Genomic DNA, 21,252 nt, shown 5'->3' on the forward strand with positions numbered 1-21,252 from the left:
GGTTATTGACTGGGGTGAGTTTGACTGATCACAGTGGAACCTCCAAATTCAAACTTTGCCTGAAGACAGCTGGGGAATTGTCTTCTTTTTTTTTTGTTATTTATTTTCATTTTAATCCCTAAAGGCAAATTCACTTGTCACTCTGGTGCATGTTTTTTATTTTTTTCTTACAGATCCCAACATGTGAGCAGGGGCCAGTCATTGCGTCACAATACAGCCAAAATCCTTGATTGGCCACGATGACACATCTTCTGCATTCTCTCTTCTGCTACAGGCGTTGGTTTCAGCTTGCGGACATTTTCAATCAACTCGGTCATTACCCCAATCCGATCCCTGAACTCACAATCAGTCGTTTATGGGCCATATCGTTCCCAAGGAAATTGTGACAATAATTCAGAATGAGTGTTCTGTTCACTGTCCTGCAATAAATTTTCAGGAACGATGAGATTTTTTTTTTTTTGGTGTGGGGGGCTGGGGGCGGGGGGGGGGGGGGTTAAGTGTGGTTTGTAACTCATGATCAAGTATGACCAATATTTTTTTTTGAACAATCTGGTGTTGACAAACTCACAATCGTGTTGTTGAATTTTGGCGGCAGATATTTGATGTTTTTGATGTGTCATCTCAGTATTAGTAATTAAAGTGTAAACAAAGACAACATTCGAATCTGCATCTTTTTTTGGTCGTGAAGTCGTCCTCAGAAGTTGAAAAAAACATTTTGATCTCTGTCGGAGTAGAAAGTAAAGCTTTTTGTTTTTAAATGTAAAGCTAAAAGGTCATTAGAAAAAGTTTTCAGTGACTTTGTATCACTTGCTTTAGCATTATGGTGTCCTTGACAATTGATTTAGTTACTTGCCAACACTTTATGTTATCGAGAGTAACTAATATAATTTGTATTTGACGAAGGAGTAGAAAGTACTGCCATCTGTTTTCATATTGTTGGGGAAGAGCGGCCTTTCTCTTCCTCCGCGTGTTCGTTAATTTTGGATGATGAGGATGTTGCTTATCCAAATGCAGGCTGGAGTCGATGTGGAGTACCTTCGAAGAGTTTATTTTTCTTTTCTGCAGTACACGAATCGACTCGGGCTGTTGAGAGTTTCAGATCTCATCAGAAAAACGTAGAAAAAAAAAATACAGTCATGAGATGATATTGAGACAACATGATAATGAGAGGCGGGCAGGACTGCCCCTTATGTAAAAGTCGGAAACAAAGAAAGGCCAATGCAGTTTGATCTTGGCATGATGGCAAGTTGAATGTGAGCGTGGATGCCTGTTTGTCTCTGTTTCCTGCGATTGGCTGGCAACCGATTCAGGGTGTCCCCCGCCTACTGCCCGAAGACACCTGGGAGAGGCTCCAGCACCCCCCCCCCCCCCCCCCCCGCGCGACCCTAGTGAGGATCAAGCGGTTCGGAAAATGGATGGATGGATGATGGCAAGTTCCAGACCCCCCGCTGTGAATACATCCTTTCGCAAGGTGCGGGGGGCACAACAGAAGACACTTGGGGGGGGGGGGGGCGTTAATCAACCAAGGAGGAAGAAGATGGAAACTTAACACTACATTCGTTGTTTTAAGTGTGCAAACAGATGTTCAGGAAAGAGACTGGGATCAATAGTACTCATAGCAAGGCGCAGTCCCTCAATAGCTGCAACACAGATACAGTACTTGAGAAAACAGTTCCTCTTTTGATGTTGACATGTACTCTGGAGAGGTCCTAAAAGTGGTGGGGGTGAGGGGGCACCAAAGGTGATTGTAATCACACTCAGCAGGAAATACCTTCAACAGCATTCTGTATTGTTTCTTTCAAGTGTCTGAACAAACACAACTAACAGAGAGGAATAATACCTTAAAATAAAATCCAACACAAAGGAATAAGACATTTACTTTTTTTTGCTCGCTTGGTTTTAAATCAAATCATCGATCAACTGAATTTAAAATGATGAATACGGACGTTTGCGCGACCGTACTTGGTATTTTGTGCATGTTGGAGTTTACGCTGAGTAAAGACCGTAAGTATATCTGATCAATAATATTTCTGAAATAAAACAAATAAAAATACTGTTTTTATTTGTTCTAATGACCAAGTTTTAACACCTTGTTGGCCGCAGATCTGCTCCACCTTGAGACGAAGAATCAATTACAGAAAGTAGTCCCCTATAAGAACAAATAATTTGGGCAGTGATGAATTCATCTCTCAGAAGAAATGCAGCAGAACCGGTTGAGAACGACCATTCATAAAGTTGGCCAGTAGAGGGCAGAAGAACCACGAACGCTCAAGGAAAGCTTCGACATTTTTAGACCAAAACAAACAAAAAATTAAGATACAACCAGAAACAATCAAATTGTAACTAGAATGCATTTTTTTCTTTCCAAGAATAACACATTGAAAAATCTTATCACGGCAACTAAGTGTAATGGGAAAACCTCCTACGATTGCAGTTGCTGTCAAAAAGTTAGCGTCAGTTGGATAGTTACTGCACCGGATGTTGTGTGAGGGGGTTTCAAAGTAAGAGCTTTACAGGAAGTTTGGTGTTATCTGCCTTAATCTTGCTGATTTAACAGCGTTGACGTCACTCATTGTTTACAACGGAAGCTCGGAGGTCGGCATCCCGGAAATGGTTAATGCACGCCGACGGATGGCTCCACCAGTGTAAATACGAGATTTTGGGCATTTACCCAACTTTCAGCAGAAAAATAATCATGCTTTTGTGACACTCGTGCCTGTTATTTGTCGAGACGGTCTAAAACGGACCCAAGCACGTTTCTCTCAGATGTTCCCCCGTACGTCAGTTAAGATAGTGACATCATGGACACGGGATGTCACCGCTATGGATGGCGCGGACGAGGTGAGTTTTTATTAACTTTACGATTAAAATCGGTGTCAGAATGTTTGCTTCGGTGGTCAAACTTCACGTTTGAAGAATGGACACGTGAAAGTTTTAGGCTGGCAAAATGACGTTTTTTATTATGAGCACATTTAAAATGAATGCCATGATTATTTACAACAACGACATTATACACATCGGATTGGAATAAGAATGCAATATAACCCAAATATGGATGGCATCTCAAGGTGGTCTGAGGGGTTCGTTTGATGTCAAAGGTCTGCGGTGATCACAGGAATGTGGAGAACCCCCCACCCCCCGCCCCATTTGTGCCACGCCGCCTCTGCCCATCGGTGCCCCCGTATCCACTCGTCCATCATCTCCGGCTCTCGCGTCCAAAAATGAGGGAAGACACTCGACGCACCCCCACCCCGCAACCTCCTTCCATTCCTTCCAGTTGACTGGCTGCTCTATGGAAGGTGACACTGGGCCAATTCGATCTGGGGTCCCCCTCAGTGAGTCATCTTGGACCTTCCCTGCTGGACTTCTGATTTCATCAGTGACACATTTGTTTGTTTGTTTTCTAGTGGGTTGCATTAAAAGGTGTGGTGATGTACTTTTGTGCAACCCCCCTCCCCCCCAAAAAATACTTACTGAAGTTACTGATTTATTTACAAGAGTTACAATCGAAAGTCTTCGTTTGTGTATGCGCGATACTGCTTCCCAGTGGCATGGACTTCCAGATGTGAAATTTCTTTGTCATCTTGTGTTCCTTCAAATAAAGATGAAATAACAAACGATACTTGTTGATGTTCGTTTTGTTCAAGTGAGCCTCTCACACACAAACAAAAAACGAAAGTGTGCATGGGGAACTCCAGTCCGATCAAAGGAAAAGGGAGAAGCACGAGGTGCTGGGTACAATACTGCCCTCCTGTGGCTGTCTGGAGTAATTACACTCAGTGAGAAATGGGGTTGACTCGTGATCAAAAAGAGTGCCATTAATATAAGGCAACGTCCTGGAACCGAACCAGGACCGTCAATACCAAACGCCTCGTCGTAGACCACTAGACTAGCTTGGAGGTAAGAAGTTACATAGATCGGGACGTTTATATTGGTGTACAACTTAAGTAGTTCTTGAAGAAGGACACTGAAGTCGCCGAAAAACTCAGTCTGGATGGTCAAATGGTCTAAAAGTTTGCCTCCGGTTCGGCCGACTCGGGTTCGATCCTCACTGCCGGCAGAAGATGGATGCATAAGTTCAGATGAGGAGAAAAGGGGATTCGAACACGAGAACAACCGAACCAAAGGTGATGTCTTTAACCACTCGACTATCTTCGGTTTGAAAAATTCCTGTTTATTGGTCATATTTATTGAGATTAACAATTGTATTACCGACTCGTGGTAACGTTAAAAGAGATAAATAGTATGCCAAACACCGGAAATGCCAAGCGGGTTTAGCCTAATGGTTAAGCACGGGCACTATGGTCCGGCGAGTGCATGTTCGAGCCTCACCTCAAGCAACTGTTTATTGCCTCCCTTTTTCCTTTCAAATTTGTTTCTTACAATTATTTTTTATTTTTTTTCTACTTTGTTCAATAAAGCTTTTGAAAAAAACAGCACGTGATGACGTCGTTAGCGAAAACCTATTTAAGCTGCGACTAATTGAACAAACGGTCTCTTTCACCTCCAGGGGGACGCCTTCACGTCGACACGATGACTAAAAGGTTGGATAAACTCGACGTTTTAACTGTATTTTCTTACCTAACTTTTCCACATTTTTCACATTAATTCACCTTTTCAGCCTGTTCAACTCTTCCACGGTAAGTCGCCTGCAATTTTAAATGGCACATTGTAAGATCAAACTAATTCTCGTTTTGCAATTCTTTTTCCTTTGCAGCGTGCCGACAAGGTAAGTTGCCGGCGTTTGACAAACTGAACTTTTACAGTTTCATTGTTGTCTCGTCGTTGCTAACTTTTGTAACTTCACATGAATTCACGTTTTCAGGCTCTTCCACGGTAAGTCGCCTGCAATTTTAAATGGGACTATGTTCGATTGAACTAACTCTCGTTTTGCAATTTTCTTTTTCCTTTTCAGTATGCTGAGAAGGTAAGTTCCCGGCAGTTGACAAACTGAACGTTTAAAGTTTTTTTTTTTTGTCTTGTCGTTCTAACTTAACATTAATTCACCTTTTCAGCCTGTTCAACTCTTCCACAGTAAGTCACCTGCAATTTTAAATGGCACCAAGTTCGATTGAACTAACACTCGTTTTGCAAAAAAAAATTCCCCTTTCCAGCATGCTGAGAAGGTAAGTTGCTAGCGTTTGTATTTCCACAACTTGAATGAGACTCTGCTCTTACCATGTTGTAATTGTGTCATTTCTGTCCACAGGCTTTCATCTTAAAATGATTGGCCAAATTAACTCTTAAAGGCTTTTGGACACTTTTTTTTAAAGGCCCGGGGGGGCTGTTTCTCTGTGCTTACCAAATGTCATGTTGCTAACTATTTCTTTCTCTTCAGCCCACCCAGCATGTTGCAGGCCACTGCCAAAGTGTTCAGCTCAGCCCTGCTCTTGCCACTGGTAAGCCTAAAACACTCATACGCATACAATTATGCTGATGTCATGTTTTAATGTTTCTGAAGATGACCTACGCCAGCGGAGGCTTCCAGTGATGACCTGTTCAGGTGGGAACGCACAACAAACAAATGTCAAAAGTTAGTTCCGTACCCAACCTTACTGTTCACTGCACTCTCCAGACTGCTTGAAAAATCAAGTTGAGAGTCTGGCCTCAGAATGTTGTATCGCTCCTGCACAAGACTGAAGGACGGTAAGGACATCGTAAATGACTTGCATTCACTATTTCTGACTTTCTTTTTTTTTTTTTTTGTGCGCAGTTGAACAGCATCTTGACTTCATCCAGAGCTGCCTCAGGAACAAGACAGCGGCGAATGAGGCTGGCCACTGCAAAACAAAATGGCTGCCGCGAACATTTTTTTTTTTTTAACACATTTCTTTTGTAGTTCCCCCAAAGCTGCACTGGGACGTGTCTCTCGGGGCCGTCAAAAAGGTAACTTTACCATTCTGTGCTTTCAGACTCATTTTTTCCTTCCTGTATGTCCACCGGGTGGCGCCAAAGCACCGTTTTTTCTTTTAATTTATGTGACTGTGCAGAGGCTTCCAGTTCAAGTGCCATGGTGGACTCTGCACCCTGACCACCAAGACGCTGGGCAGAGAAAATTTCTACATTGCACCTGAAATCTTGACACACATCAAATAAAACAGTCCAATTGAAAGCTTGGCTGGTCCATTGCTTACCTCCCGTTTGTGTTTAGGCTTGTCCACTGTGGAGCCCACTGAAGCGGTTGCAATTTTTTACCTTCCCTCCATCACAGAATGGGGAAAACGGTAAAACTTGAAAAGCAAATTTGCCATTGTGGGTCTGAAAGATTTCTTGCCTTGTGGCGTTTCCCTCCAGAAATCAAAGCTGGCGGCGGCCCACCACGACATCAAAGTGAAACCTTGTCACAAGGAAGCGCTTGGTTGGTTTTTGATGGCTTGTGACGCTGCATCATTTTCTCTTTGCAGACCTGGCAACTGTCACCAAGCGGCTGCTGCAGAAGATTCAAATCTACAGTCAATTGCAAACGTGTCCCCCCCCCCCCCCCTCCCAGATGGTCATTCAGGCAGAGGCGTCGGGAGGTAAAACATGCCAACCTGTGTCATGTAGCTGAACATCATCAGCGTTCTCTTCCTCAACTGGAGGACCACATCCAGAAGGTGGCAGACTTTGGGAGAAGAGGAATTGGAGAGGTTGGCGCTGGTGGCAGCGGGTTTCATCTCGCAGAAACCATGCCGAGTGAATGTTCTGACTCGTGTCTTGTGTTCCAGAAGTGACGTCACGCTGCCTCAGAAAACTGTCCGCCTGGTTCTTTTCTCCCCCCTGGTCTGCGATGTGATATGCAACCTGCAAGTGAAATAAATGGTCATGACAACAAAACGTGGTTGCAAGAAATACATTGAGTGTGAGGCTCTTTGCTTACTCTGTATTTTGCTTCTGCGTCGTCAGCTGGAGGGTGCGATCTCGGAGGGGCTGAAGCAAGCTTTGGAGCACCCCGCCAACAACGAGGTCCGATTCCTGCAGTAGACCTCCCAGGTCCTCTTCCTCACTGGTGGGAGTCGTGTCTCAAATTTGCTGCACCAGAAATGCACTGTAACTGTGTGTCCTTTTTCTTAGGTCCACTTCACCAAGCAGCGACTGTCGTCCAACACTTGGCTTGAACAAGTTTCTCAGTCGGCAGTAAGCTCTCAATGCTCGAAACTCCAGCCTTCTCGATGCCGTCTTTGATCCAACATTTTGTTTCCAGGTGCTGAGCCAAACGGTGATTTGTCCTGCTCATGCAACTGTGAGCACTTGGTCAGAGTCCCAGAAGACCGACGTCTCTTCACCCTCTGCTGGTTGATTTTTATCACATTTGCTGCACAAGAAGGTGACTTTGAACTCACCAGTGGCGTTTTTGTCTTAGGTCCACATGCTGCTCCACTTCTGCTGCCACGGGCTGAAGACTTCACCAGGCAACAAAAAGCATACAGCCAACAAGTCAACTAACTTGTAAGTTTGGTTATTTTTTTTCTTGTCGTTTTTTTTTTCTTGTCGTTTTTTTTTTCTTGTCGTTTTTTTTTTCTTGTCGGTTTTTTTCTTGTCGTTTTTTTTCTTGTCTTTTTTTTTCTTGTCTTTTTTTTCTTGTCTTTTTTTTTCTTGTCTTTTTTTTCTCTGAAAATAAAAACATTAAAAAAACTTGTCTGAACTTTTCTTCGTAAATCAAAACATTTCTCCGAAAATAAAAGTGGGTGGGATGAGGAGGAAGTGGGTGTGGCTATGCAAATCAATGACCAGCAGGCGATCTGATTGGTGGGCTCTCCCATTTAGAGGCGGGGCTATGCAAATTCAGAGGCATGGATCAATTTGATTGGTTGGTTTTGAGAGTGGGCGGGGCTATGGTAAATTAAAATGGTGGGTGTGGCTATGTAAAACGAAAGATATGCAGCTCACTGATTGGTTGATATGTTTTGGGATGGGCGGGGCTACGCAAATTTTTCAGCATACTGCATTCTGATTGGCTGAATGTGAATGGGTGGAGTCATGCCAATGAGCATAAAATCAGGCGAATTAACATAGTGGGCAGGGTTATGCAAAATAGGGGGCACCGATTGGTTGATTCGGTTGGAGGAGGGTGTGGCTATGCAAATTAATTAGCATACTTCATTCTGATTGGCTGGATTTTGAAATGGGTGGGGTGACATTAAACATTTGCATAAATCCCGGTAAATTAACATCATGGGCGTGGTTATGCAAAGTGATCAATGTGAGCAGCTCACTGATTGGTTGGTTTCTTTCGGGTGGGCGTGGTTATGCAAATTAATTAGCATACTGTCCTCTGATTGGCTGGATTTTGAAATGGGCGGAGTCATCGCGAAAATTTGCATCGATTCCGTTAAATTTACACAGTGGGCGTGGTTATGAATATCAATTAGGGTGTTTCGGTGGGCGGGGCCACACAATTAAATTTTGCATGCCACGTTCTGATTGGTCTTCCCCTTGATGGGCAGGGCTTCTTTTCCCTTTTTCAAGGGCCTTGCATGAATGGCAACTGTTTTTCTGGAAGACGTTCGGCCTCTCGTCCGAGCAGACTTCGTCGATCGATGCTCAAGGCCAGAAAGGGCGAGCTGTCCTTTCTGGCGTTTGCGCACGAACCGAGGAAGCCTGCTCGGACGAGAGGCCAGACGTCTTCCAGGACAACACCAACAAGTCCGGTTGCCATCCATAACAGGGCCATTTCAAACTCGGTGAGCAACGAAACACGGAGACTCCAATTGAACAATATATTGACAAGCATTTATTTATTTTTCTACAATGTCTCATCCTTTTACCAACAAAGCTTGACTAAAGTTCCACACCGACACAAACTGACCGTCAGTACATTGAAGCCAGCAGCAGAGGACCCCATGTTGTCTGCTTGAGGAAGCTTGGACTGCACAACACTGACACACGTGGAGGCAGGCAACAACATCACTCACCGCTTCTGAACATGTGCTTTGGAGAAAATGCAATATTTTCAACAATTTGGGAAAGCACAAATTCAGAGGCGTTGAGTGATGCGTGCGCATGTGTCATCCAGTCCATGAAACTGAGGTGAAAGTGCACTGAAGTGACATCACACACCTCCTCAAGCACACAAATTGGCGCTCTCCGCTGCTGCTTTCTTGTACAGCCGGTCAGCCAGTGTTGTATGTCTCACTTAAGTCACACACAAACATTTTGTCGCTGTCATGTGACAATCACAGATGTCCATTTTTGTCTTTTGAATTTTTTTTTTTCCGTTCAGACAACCGATCAATGTAAAACATTTGAAATTGACAAAACGGACATCTGTGCTTTTCACACGACAGCGACAAATTTGTCAAATCCTGCTCCGACTGAGCTAAAATTTGAGATTTAGTCTTGTGCCACCACTATCAACAATTGCACCAAGTTTTATTCAAGTCAAAAACTGCTTGGTTCAATTTTTTGAGTGATGAAAAATTTGTTTTTGACCCTTAGTGGCACATCACACACCTCCTCAAGCACAAAAACTGGTGCTCTCCTCTGCTGCTTTCTTGTACAGCCTATCAGCCAGTGTTGTATGTCTCACTTAAGTCACACACAAACATTTTGTCGCTGTCATGTGACAATCACAGATGTCCATTTTTGTCTTTTGAACTTTTTTTTTCGTTCAGACAACCGATCAATGTAAAACATTTGAAATTGGCAAAATGGACATCTGTGTTTTTCACAGGACAGCAACAAATTTGTCAAATCCTGCTCCGACTGACCTAAAACTTTACATTTAGTGTTGTGCCACCACTATCAACAATTGCAGCAAGTTTCAATCAAATCAAAATCTGCTTGGTTCAATTTTTTGAGTGATGAAATGCCTTAGTGGCACCACACACACCTCCTCAAGCAGACAGCATGCTGTCCTCTGTCTCCAAAAAATGCACACACCTGTCCAAAAGCAGGTTTCCATCATTGTAGTGCAGATCCATCCATGTGCTGAACAATTGAGTCAGTGGCAGCAGTGTTCATCCCTCCTCCAGCCTGTCAGGGAAACGAACGCAGAGCGATGAGTGAGGTCATTTGCATACGCGTTGGGCAAATTTGCATAAATCGGCCCGGGTTGCCAAACAACACCCTGAAAGTATGACAATACTCGCAATTATCTGTCACGTATTATGAAATGTAGTGTTATTTTTGTTTTTACAACGGGCCGTCTGTTCATTCTTTTTAACAAATAGAAGGATTCGCATTATGTCTCGTGAGATTGTGGAAACGAACCGAACGTTTTGGTCTATTCGCACGACAACGCTAAACAGAAGACAATGTTTCTATCTTAACATTGAAATATTATTTTCGAGGGGTATCCAGTGAAAACGAGGAAAAGTTCAGCATGCCTTACCTTGGCACAACACGTCGCTACTTTTTCACGTAGACGTGTCGGCAACATTCCTTCGTTGTGGTCGTGGTCTTCGACTGCGCACGTAAACAATACAAAAATGCCTTACTTTGCGCTAATGTAGCTCAGATAACTGAGCTCACGTGTTCGAATCAGGCAAAACAAAAATAGCAAACAAGACCTCAGGGCAAGCAAAGGATAGTTTCCGGTTCCGGTCCGCGTTTAAGTTCCGCGTCGCAGCGAGGATGATGACTTGGTGTTCATATGCGTCACTCACGTGAGAGAGAGACCGATTTACAAGACACAAAGAAGCAACTGTTTGTACCGGCCCCTTTCTTCTTTCCGTCCGTCCCTTTAATATTTTTACGCATTTCCACACTGTGGCTTAGTCTTGTACGACAAAGACAACAGAGTCGCTGTGTGATGTCGTCACATGTGTGCGTCGGGAGCGAGAGGAGAGACTGGAGACGCTGCAGACGTGCGTCGGGGAAGTAAAATGACGTTTCTTCATGTTAGCGAACTGTTGGACTCATGTGCGCCTCATTCGAGAACATGACATGGTGTCCGAAGTCCTGTTGTTGACGTGGAATGCGTGAGAAGGATCTTTTGCACACGACGGGCAAGAGGGAATGAGCGACGGAGACGAAGGAGCCGCGGCGCCGGGCGGGCGCACGGCGGGCTGCGGGACCAGTCGTCACCGCGCGGCCGCGTGCCACATCCAGCCACCGGAGCCCTTTGACTTTTCAGAACCGTAGCAGTGGGACAAATGGATCCGGAGATTGGAAACATTCTGCCCGGCAAGTAACCTGAATGCTGACTCTGAAGAAAAGTAAACGCACTGATTTACTGCGTGTGTGAAGTGGCTGATGATACCCTGCGCCGGTTGAATCCGACCTTGTGGGCAAGTAAAATCGATAACGAAATATATACAGCTCTGGGGAGAATTTTGGATGTACCATAATAGGACTTTCTTTCAGTACTTTTGTCTGGCAGTGTAATATGTGAAATATAATGTGAAGGGACTTATTGAGAAAAAGGTCTAAGTCAATCACATTCCGACGCTCTCTCCGTCATAAATGGAGATGATTTTTTTCTATGTAACGTACTTTCAACAATATAAATTAAAACACCTCTTTACCTAACTGACTGAAAAAAAATCATCCACCTCAACTATAGTGTCACACTTTTTCACAATCACACATGATTGGAATCCAGTATTATGCCCCCCCCCCTTGAAAAAAAATCATATCGCGCTCGTGAAATTGAAATTTTTTTTGCCACCAGGAGCTGATTGCGTTTGTCGTGAGCAAGACGTGAGGCGCCGGTTTCCGCTTGTTTGCTGCCAGTCTGCCTCTCTCCAGGACGGACGGCTGTGCAGGAGAGCTCGGAAGGCCGAAAGCAGGTCGCCGGTCACTCGCCGCACATTGTCTTCATGACATGTTTGATTTTTTTTTTTGTTGACTTGTACATGTTTCAACAATATTCAGATCATGTTTAATGTTTTTTTTTAATGATGTAGTTTTATTACACTGGCCAACAAATGTTGACTTCATTTTTTAACCACGGTCCCTTTCAGTGCACAGCCGAAAATGTTGTCAGGTTGCAGGTTGTCATGATTGGTGCATGAAAGGCTTCAAAGCAAAGAATGGAAATATCTCCAGAACCTGTTCTCCTCGCAAAAAAAAAAAAAAAAGAAGCATCTTTATTTTTTTTAAATCGGCATCAAAAATGTTTTATCAGCATTTTACTATTTTTTTAAGTGAAATATCAATAAAATTATTTTATTATTATATTTTCCTGGTTTGAGACTTTGTTTTTCTGACTAAATTTAAAAATGCAAATTTTTTTGTCTGACATTTCAGATGACATATTTTGTAAGTAACATCATTGTACTCAACATTTTCCCAGCACGATTCCGTCTTTTTAAATTTTGTTTTGTTTTGTGTCTCTTTGCTGTGCAGTTGGTCCTGGCGTCGTTGGTGTTGGTGAACCTGAAGGGCATGCTGATCCAGTCCTGAGAGATCCCCTTCCTGTGGACATGAGATAAACACGAATGTGTGAGTGCGTTGATGACGACACTTCTATTTTTTCCTGGAAGAATTGTTTTGTATTTCAGTGACAATGAACAGATTTTTTTGATTTGAACATTCTTTAGTTTCCCGATGACAAGCCCAGAAGTCAACAAGGTCCCGCGCGCCATTGCAGCCCCCTAAACAAGTCCTCCGTCTACGCAGGACACAAATGATTCCTTGATAAATGTCCAGAGTTGAATTCTTGTTGTGCTTCCCCTGGTTGACTTTAAAATCGCCCAATTAATGTACAAAGCACACAATAACCTGCTCTGCCAAAACATTCAGAAGTTTTTCGAAATTCGAGAAAGCAGCTATGAGTTAAGAGGTACCGACTTATTCAAAAAACTCAAAACAAGAACAAACATCAAGCAAAGAAGTGTATCTATCAAAGGTGTTAATCTGTGGAATAATTTCGAAACAGACCTGAAAATGAGTAAATCGCTTGCTGAGTTCAAAAACAAATTCAAAAAAATAGTACAAACAACCTACATCAATCAGAGTTAAAATGATAAATTCTAAACATTAAATATAATGATAAATCAGAACTAAGTTGATAAATAGAGAAAGGTATTGAAATATCCATTATGAATACAAGAGAAAATTGACACAAGAGTGCCAGGGTGTGGATGTATATAATCCCGATACAAACCAAAAGTTGTAAAAATATCACGGTTAAAGTATGAGCCTTAATGGAGACTTCTTTCTTCTTACTTTTTTCTTTTTTGATTGATATAAAAATGATTTATTAGATATAAACACATAACGGGGTAGGACTAGATACGTTTTTTACTTCTTCCTACTCCCTTGAACATAATAACTGTGTTCGATGAAGACTGATTTCTTTCTTTTTACTATTTTATCTACCTTATTTTCTGTCAAATTATTACTGTATATGTTTTATGTTCAATAAACAACGAACCAAGCCAAAAACCGCCAAGTCAAAACACTGCTTGTGTGTGCGCGTGTGTTCTCAAAAGTCTGGACGTCAATGAACGTTTGTTGTTTGATTAAAATGTTGACAGTCATGGGAATGAAAGTCGTTTCGGAATTTTTTCTTTGAATTGACATGAAAACACGTTGAAACGGTGTCTTTATATTCCGCGTTGTTTCCCTGTTAGTGTTCGTATGCCATCTCGTGGTGATTATTCGCAGGGGCCAATTCTTTCGTGAAAGGCCCCCGCCCGACACGACTTTGTGAGCCCCGCGCAGCCATTTTGAAACAAAGATAATCCCAAAAGCAAAGTTAAAGACTGGCTGAACGACAAAGGAAGCAGACGAGCAAGACTTGTATCAGAATTAGATTTATTGCACGAGTCTGAAAAACACACAAGGAATTTACTTTCCCAGGTACAACCAGTCCAGAGGACTGTAAACAAAATGGCCAACAGAGGGAGACAAAACAGGAAGACTGACGTCATTCACCTCACAGCTTCCGGTCAGCCTTTAAATCCCGCGACGAAGAAAAAAAAATCTCGACGTCGCGATTTCAAACGGCGAATGCCAACTTTAATTCTTGCCGAGAAGAAAGAAATCAAATTATTCATTTTACAGCCATATCGCCCAACTCATTTGATGCCCATGCCCGAGTCTTCATCCACATCGTAGCTGAAGAAATAATTCAAGTCGGTCTTCGATGTCCGACCCCCAAACGCATAAACACGAACCGGAAACGGAAACGAGCATTAGCTTGTCTTGGCGTCTTGTTTGCTAATGTTGTTTTTCCCGATTCGAACACGTGAGCTTAGTTAGTTTAACTACGTTAGCGCCAAGTCAGGCGTTTTTTGTATTGTTTACGTGCGCAGTAGACGACCACAAAGAAGGAATGTTGTCTCAGCGTCGGTTGCTGTCAGTCTCCGTGAAAAAGTGGCGACTTGTGCCAAGGTAACGCATGCTCCAGCTTTCCTCGTTTTCGCTGGATGCCCCTCGAAAAAACATTTCAATGTTAAAAACAGAAACATTGTCTTCTGTTTAGCGTGGTAGTGCGAATAGACCAAAACGTTCGGTTCGTTTCCACAATCTCACGAGACATAATGCGAATTCTTCTTTTTGTTAAAAAGAATGAACAGACGGCCCGTCGTAAAAACAAAAATAACATGAAATGTCATAATGAGTGACAGGTAATTGCGAGTGTTGGCATACTTTCAGGGTGTTGTTTGGCAAGCCGGGCCGATTTATGCAAATTTGCCCAACGCGTATGCAAATAACCTCACTCATCGCTCTGTGTTCGTTTCCCTGACAGGCTGGAGGAGGGATGAACACTGCTGCCACTGACTCAAGTGTTCAGCACATGGATGGATCTGCACGACAATGATGGAAACCTGCTTTTGGACAGGTGTGTGCATTTTTTGGAGACAGAGGACAGCATGCTGTCTGCTTGAGGAGGTGTGTGTGGTGCTACTAAGGCATTTCATCACTCAAAAAATTGAACCAAGCAGATTTTGATTTGATTGAAACTTGCTGCAATTGTTGATAGTGGTGGCACAACACTAAATGTAAAGTTTTAGGTCAGTCGGAGCAGGATTTGACAAATTTGTTGCTGTCCTGTGAAAAACACAAATGTCCATCTTGTCAATTTCAAATGTTTTACATTGATCGGTTGTCTGAACGGAAAAAAAAAGTTCAAAAGACAAAAATGGACATCTGTGATTGTCACATGACAGCGACAAAATGTTTGTGTGTGACTTAAGTGAGACATACAACACTGGCTGACAGGCTGTACAAGAAAGCAGCAGCGGTGAGTGCCAATTTGTGTGCTTGAGGAGGTGTGTGATGTCACTTCAGTGCACTTTCACCTCAGTTTCATGGACTGGATGACACATGCGCACGCATCACTCAACACTTCTGAACTTGTGCTTTCCCAAATTGTTGAAAATATTGCATTTTCTCCAAAGCACATGTTCAGAAGCGGTGAGTGATGCTCTTGCCTGCCTCCACGTGTGTCAGTGTTGTGCAGTCCAAGCTTCCTCAAGCAGACAACATGGGGTCCTCTGCTGCTGGCTTCAATGTACTGCCGGTCAGTTTGTGTCGGTGTGGAACTTTAGTCAAGCTTTGTTGGTAAAAGGATGAGACATTGTAGAAAAATAAATAAATGCTTGTCAATATATTTTTCAATTGGAGTCTCCGTGTTTCGTTGCTCACCAAGTTTGAAATGGCCCTGTTATGGATGGCAACCGGACTTGTTGGGGTTGTCCTGGAAGACGTCTGGCCTCTCGTCCGAGCAGGCTTCCTCGATTCGTGCGCAAACGCCAGAAAGGACAGCTCGCCCTTTCTGGCCTTGAGCATCGATCGACGAAGTCTGCTCGGACGAGAGGCCGAACGTCTTCCAGAAAAACAGTTGCCATTCCTGCAAGGCCCTTAAAAATGGGAAAAGAAGCCCTGCCCATCAAGGGGAAGACCAATCAGAACGTGGCATGCAAAATGTAATTGCATGGCCCTGCCCACCGAAACACCCTAATTGATATGCATAACCACGCCCACTATGTAAAGTTACCGGAATCTATGCAAATGTGTAATGTGGCTACGCCCATTTCAAAATCCAGCCAATCAGAGGGCAGTATGCTAATTAATTTGCATAACCACGCCCACCCCGAAAGAAGCCAACCAATCAGGGGGCTGCTCACATTGATCACTTTGCATAACCACGCCCACTATGCTAATTTACTGGGATTTATGCAAATCTTTAACGTGACCCCACCCATTTCAAAATCCAGCCAATCAGAATGAAGTATGCTAATAAATTTGCATAGCCACACCCTCCTCCAACCAATCAGTGCCCCCTATTTTGCATAACCATGCCCACTATGTTAATTAGCCTTATTTTATTCTCATTAGCATGACTCCACCCATTCAAATTCAGCCAATCAGAATGCAGCATGCTGAGAAATTTGCGTAGCCCCGCCCATCCCAAAACATATCAACCAATCAGTGAGCTGCATATTTTTTCATTTTACATAACCCCACCCACTCTCAAAACCAACCAATCAAATTGATGCATGCCTCTGAATTTGCATAGCCCCGCCTCTAAATGGGAGAGCCCACCAATCAGATCGCTTGCTGGTCATTGATTTGCATAGCCACACCCACTTCCTCCTCACCCCACCCACTTTTATTTTCGGAGAAATGTTTTCATTTGTGAAGAAAAGTTCAGACAGGTTTTTTTTATGTTTTTATTTTACAAGAAAAAAAAAGACAAGAAAAAAAAAGACAAGAAAAAAAAAGACAAGAAAAAAAAAGACAAGAAAAAAAAAGACAAGAAAAAAAAAGACAAGAAAAAAAAAGACAAGGAAAAAAAAGACAAGGAAAAAAAGACAAGGAAAAAAAGACAAGAAAAAAAAAGACAAGAAAAAAAACGACAAGAAAAAAAAAGACAAGAAAAAAAAACCAAACTTACAAGTTAGGCGACTTGTTGGCTGTATGCTTTTTGTTGCCTGGTGAAGTCTTCAGCCCGTGGCAGCAGAAGTGGAGCAGCATGTGGACCTAAGACAAAAACGCCACTGGTGAGTTCAAAGTCACCTTCTTGTGCAGCAAATGTGATAAAAATCAACCAGCAGAGGGTGAAGAGACGTCGGTCTTCTGGGACTCTGACCAAGTGCTCTCACAGCTGCATGAGCAGGACAAATCACCGTTTGGCTCAGCACCTGGAAACAAACAATATTGGATCAAAGACGGCATTGAGAAGGCTGGAGTTTCGAGCATTCAAAGCTTACTGCCGACTGAGAAACTTGTTCAAGCCAAGTGTTGGACGACAGTCGCTGCCTGGTGAAGTGGACCTAAGAAAAAGGACACGCAGTTACAGTGCATTTCTGGTGCAGCAAATTTGAGACGAGATGATTCCCACCAGTGAGGAAGAGCACCTTGGAGGTCTACTGCAGGAATCGAACCATGTTGGCGGACTGCTCCAAAGTTTGCTTCAGCCTCTCCTGGATGGCGTCCTCCAGCTGACGAAACAGAAGCAAGGTAGCAGAAGCAAGAGTAAACAAAGAGCCTCATAATCAAAAATGTATTTCGTGCGGCCACGTTTTGTTGCCATGACCATTTATTTCACTTGCAGGTTGCATGTCACATCACAGACCAGAGGGGAGAAAAGATCCAGGCGGACAGTTTCCTGAGGCAGCGTGATGTCACTTCTGGAAAACAGCAAGACACGAGTCACAACATTCACGCTGCATGGTTTCTGTGAGATGAAACCTGCTGCCACCAGCGCCAACTTCTCCAATTCCTCTTCTCCCAAAGTCTGCCACCTTCCGGCCAAAAAAATAATAAATTCCAACCGCTTCAGAGGGCTCCACAGTGGACAAGCCTAAACACAAACAGGAGGTAAGCAATGGTTTCAATTGGACTTTGTTTTATTTTATGTGCAATGTAGAAATTTTCTCTGCCCAGCGTCTTGGTGGTCAGGGTGCAGAGTCCACCATGGCACTTGAACTGGAAGCCTCTCTGCAGTCAAAAAAATATATATGTACATTTTTTTAAGCTTGTCAGCATTTTGGGTCATCTTAAACAACGTTAATAATGACGCAACGTTTCCTCCACCACCTGCAACAACCAGCCAGTTTTTTCAAACCAGTCTTTTTTAACAGAAGCATCAGTGGAGAAAAAGATCTACAGTACTTTTTGGGCCAGTCCACGACCAACAGATGCTTTGGCGTCACCTGTTGGACAGAAGCAGGAAGAAAAAAAATAAGCACAGAATGGTAAAGTTACCTTTTTGACGACCCCGAGAGACCCTCGTCCCAGTGCAGCTTTGGGGGAACTGCAAAAGAGAAATTGGTTAAAAAATGTTTGCAGCAGCCATTTTGTTTTGCAGTGTGCTCAAACCCAGCGGTCCCGAGAGACTCACCTCCGTGCAGATTTTGGGGGAACTGCAAAAACAAAAAATGTGTTAAATGATGTTCACGTCAGCCGTTTTGTTTTGCAGCATGCTCGAAGCCAGCCTCATTCGCCGTTACCTTGTTCCTGAGGCAGCGCTGGATGAAGTCAAGATGCCGTTCAACTGCGCACAAAATAAAATGTCAGGGGTAGTGAATGCAAGTCATTTACGATGTCCTCACCGTCCAGGAGCAAAACAGCAACTAGAGGCCAGACTGACAACGTGCTTTTTCAAGCAGTCTCGAGAGTGCATTGAACAATCAGGTCGAGTACAGCACGAACCTTTGACGTTTGTGCGTTCCCACCTGAATAGGTCATCAACTTGAAGCCTCCTGCTGGTGTAGCTCATCTTAACCATTTTCTGAAACGCATTAAAACATGATATTATATGCGCATGAGTGTTTTTGTCTCACCAGTGACGAGAGCGGGGCTGAGCTGAACACTTTGGCATTGGGCTGAAAAGACAAAGAAATAGTGAGCAACATGAGATTTGGTAAGCTCATGGAAACAAGCAACCCCCCACTCCCTGAAAAAAAAAAGTCTCCAAAAGCTTTTTGTAAGAGTCAGTTTGGCCATTCACTTAAAGATGGAAGCCTGTGGACAGAAATGACACTGTTACAACAAAGAGCAGAGTGTCATTGTGGAAATACAAACGCCGGCAACCTACCTGCTCAGCACGCTGGAAAGAAAAAATCCCGAACATAGTGCCACATTTAAAATTGCAGGAGACTTACCGTGGAAGAATTTAGCAGCCTGAAAACGTTTAATTTTAAACGTACAGTTTGTCAAACGCCGGGAACTTACCTTGTCAGCACGCTGGAAAGGAAAAAGAGAATTGCAGAACGTTAGTTCAATCGAACATAGTGCCACGTTTAAAATTGCAGGCGACTTACCGTGGTAGAGCCTGAAAACGTGAATTAATGTTAAGTTCCAAAAATTAGCAACGACGAGACTAAAAAGAAACTTTAAACGTTCAGTTTGTCAAACGCCGGCAACTTACCACTCAGCACGCTGTAGAGGAAAAAGAATATTGCTTAACGTTAGTTCAATCGAACATCGTACCATTTAAAATTTGAGCCGACTTACAGTGGAAGAGCCTGAAAACGTGAATTGATATTAATTTACAAAAGCTAGCAACGACGAGACTAAGAAGAAACTTCAAACGCCGGCAACTCACCTCAGCACGCTGGAAAAGAAAAAGAATTGCAAAACGAGTTAGTTTAATCGAACAGTGCCATTTAAAATTGCAGGCGACTTACCGTGGAAGAGTTGAACAGGCTGAAAGGTGAATTTATGTTAAAACTTGGGAAAAGTTAAGTAAGAAAAGACGGTTAAAACGTCGCGTTTGTCCAACCTTTTGGTCATCGTGTCGACGTGAAGGCGTCCCCTTGGAGGTGAAAGAGACCGTTTGTTCAATTAGTCGCAGCTTAAATAGGTTTTTGCTAACGACGTCATCACGTGCTGTTTTTTTCAAAAGCTTTATTGAACAAAGTAGAAAAAAATAAAAATAATTGTAAGAAACAAATTTGAAAGGAAAAAAGGAGGCAGTAAAGAGTTGCTTGAGGTGAGACTCGAACATGCACTCGCCGGATCACAGTGCTCGTGCTTAACCATTAGGCTAAACCCGCTTGGCATTTCCGGTGTTCGGCGTACAGTTTATCCCTTTTAACGTTACCACGAGCCGGTAATACAATTGTTAATCTCAATAAATATGACCAATAAACAAGAAATTTTCAAACCGAAGATAGTCGAGTGGTTAAAGACATCACATTTGGTTCGTTTGTTCTCGTGTTCGAATCCCCTTTTCTCCTCATCTGAATTTATGCATCCATCTGCTGCCGGCAGTGAGGATCGAACCCGAGTCGGCCGAACCGGAGGCAAACTTTTAAACCACTTGACCATGCAGATTGAGTTTTTCAGCAACTTCAGGTTCCTACTTCAGGAGTCTTCTATGTATCGCACCAATGCTCATGATTTACGTGACTCTTTAACTCCAATCTGGTCTCGTGGTCTACGACGACGAGTTTGGTATTGACGGTCCTGGTTCGGTTCCAGGTCGTTGCCTTATATTAATGGCACTGGCTTGTATCATTCTTTTCGATCATGAAGTTCGAAGTCAACCCCATTTCTCACTCTGCGTGTAGTTACTCCAGTTATCCACATGATAGCAGTATTTCACCCAGCACCTCGTGCTTCTCCATTTTCCTTGAAACTTTGATCGGGCTGGAGTTCCCCATGCACACTTTCGTGTTTTTGTTTGTCGATGTGAGAGGCTCACTTGAACAAAACGAACACACCGGTATCGTTGGTTATTTCAGTTTTATTTGGAGGAACACAAGATGACATTTCACATCTGGATATCCAAGCCACCGGGTGGTAGCATCATGTATAAACAAACGAAGATATTCGATTGTAACTCTTGTAAATAAATCAATGACTTCAGTAAACGTCTTTTGTTTTGTTTTCACAGATAGATTAATCACCACAGCTTTTATTGCAACCCGCTAGAAAACAAACAAACACACAAATGTTATCAGAAGTCCACCAGGGAAGGTCCAATATGACCTAATTGCGATGTATCGAACATAGTTCAGTGTGTGTCCCTTAAATGCATTAAAAACATACAATATGCATTTGTTCTTCATCTCAAGCTGTTTTTCGTTTTGGAGAGGTGGTCAAATAAATTTGAATGAGAAAATAATATTTGCATTGTCTTATTTGATCCAGCAGGTGCATGTGATGTTTCGATGGACAAATCCATGAATATAAACAGAAATATGCTTTCACAGGAGCATGCAGAGAAAACGTGTTGGAAGTCGCGCATGTGTTACCTGTGCACAAAATGTCCACAACCGACGTGGAGACATTACTTTACTGCAAACGCCTCTGCTCGTGTAAACAATCAAAAAGGAGCTGACTGAGCCCGAAAGCAACGGAAAGAACTTGGCTCGTGTGTTGAAGGCACACAAAACAATGTCAACACGAACGTACCGGTCAACTCAA

The 21,252-nt window shown here is 43.1% G+C and overlaps 4 long non-coding RNA genes across 15 annotated transcripts; 3 read left to right on the forward strand and 1 right to left on the reverse strand.

Annotated features, from left to right (window-relative positions):
* Positions 1-2,586: 2,586 nt before the first annotated feature.
* LOC147186080 (uncharacterized) lies at positions 2,587-3,618 on the forward strand. The gene is made up of 2 exons (XR_015099255.1): positions 2,587-2,841; positions 3,069-3,618. It is a non-coding gene; the product is annotated as an uncharacterized LOC147186080 (long non-coding RNA).
* LOC147186081 (uncharacterized) lies at positions 3,475-10,507 on the reverse strand. Of its 6 annotated transcripts, none has more exons than XR_015099250.1 (6): positions 10,313-10,506; positions 9,862-9,954; positions 6,860-7,382; positions 6,534-6,783; positions 5,303-6,430; positions 3,475-3,592 (listed from the first exon to the last, which is right to left on the reverse strand). It is a non-coding gene; the product is annotated as an uncharacterized LOC147186081 (long non-coding RNA). The 6 variants fall into 6 exon arrangements; XR_015099249.1 differs by lacking the exon at positions 3,475-3,592 and adding an exon at positions 3,616-4,051; XR_015099252.1 differs by lacking the exon at positions 3,475-3,592 and having other exon boundaries at positions 5,429-6,430; positions 6,534-6,604; positions 6,690-6,783.
* Positions 10,508-10,557: 50 nt separating this feature from the next.
* LOC147186082 (uncharacterized) lies at positions 10,558-13,406 on the forward strand. The gene is made up of 4 exons (XR_015099256.1): positions 10,558-11,210; positions 11,594-11,711; positions 12,271-12,366; positions 12,465-13,406. It is a non-coding gene; the product is annotated as an uncharacterized LOC147186082 (long non-coding RNA).
* A 439-nt stretch (positions 13,407-13,845) lies between these two features.
* On the forward strand, positions 13,846-18,638 carry LOC147186083 (uncharacterized). Of its 7 annotated transcripts, XR_015099289.1 has the most exons (5): positions 13,847-14,262; positions 14,621-17,337; positions 17,432-17,697; positions 17,961-18,074; positions 18,299-18,638. It is a non-coding gene; the product is annotated as an uncharacterized LOC147186083 (long non-coding RNA). The 7 variants fall into 7 exon arrangements; XR_015099288.1 differs by having other exon boundaries at positions 13,846-14,262; positions 17,432-18,074; XR_015099286.1 differs by having other exon boundaries at positions 13,848-14,262; positions 17,961-18,638.
* Positions 18,639-21,252: the final 2,614 nt, after the last annotated feature.

The sequence above is a fragment of the Hippocampus guttulatus genome, chromosome 22 (assembly GCF_054856545.1).
Source record: "Hippocampus guttulatus isolate MCC_2025c chromosome 22, RoL_Hgut_1.0, whole genome shotgun sequence".
Taxonomy (NCBI): Eukaryota; Metazoa; Chordata; class Actinopteri; order Syngnathiformes; family Syngnathidae; genus Hippocampus; species Hippocampus guttulatus.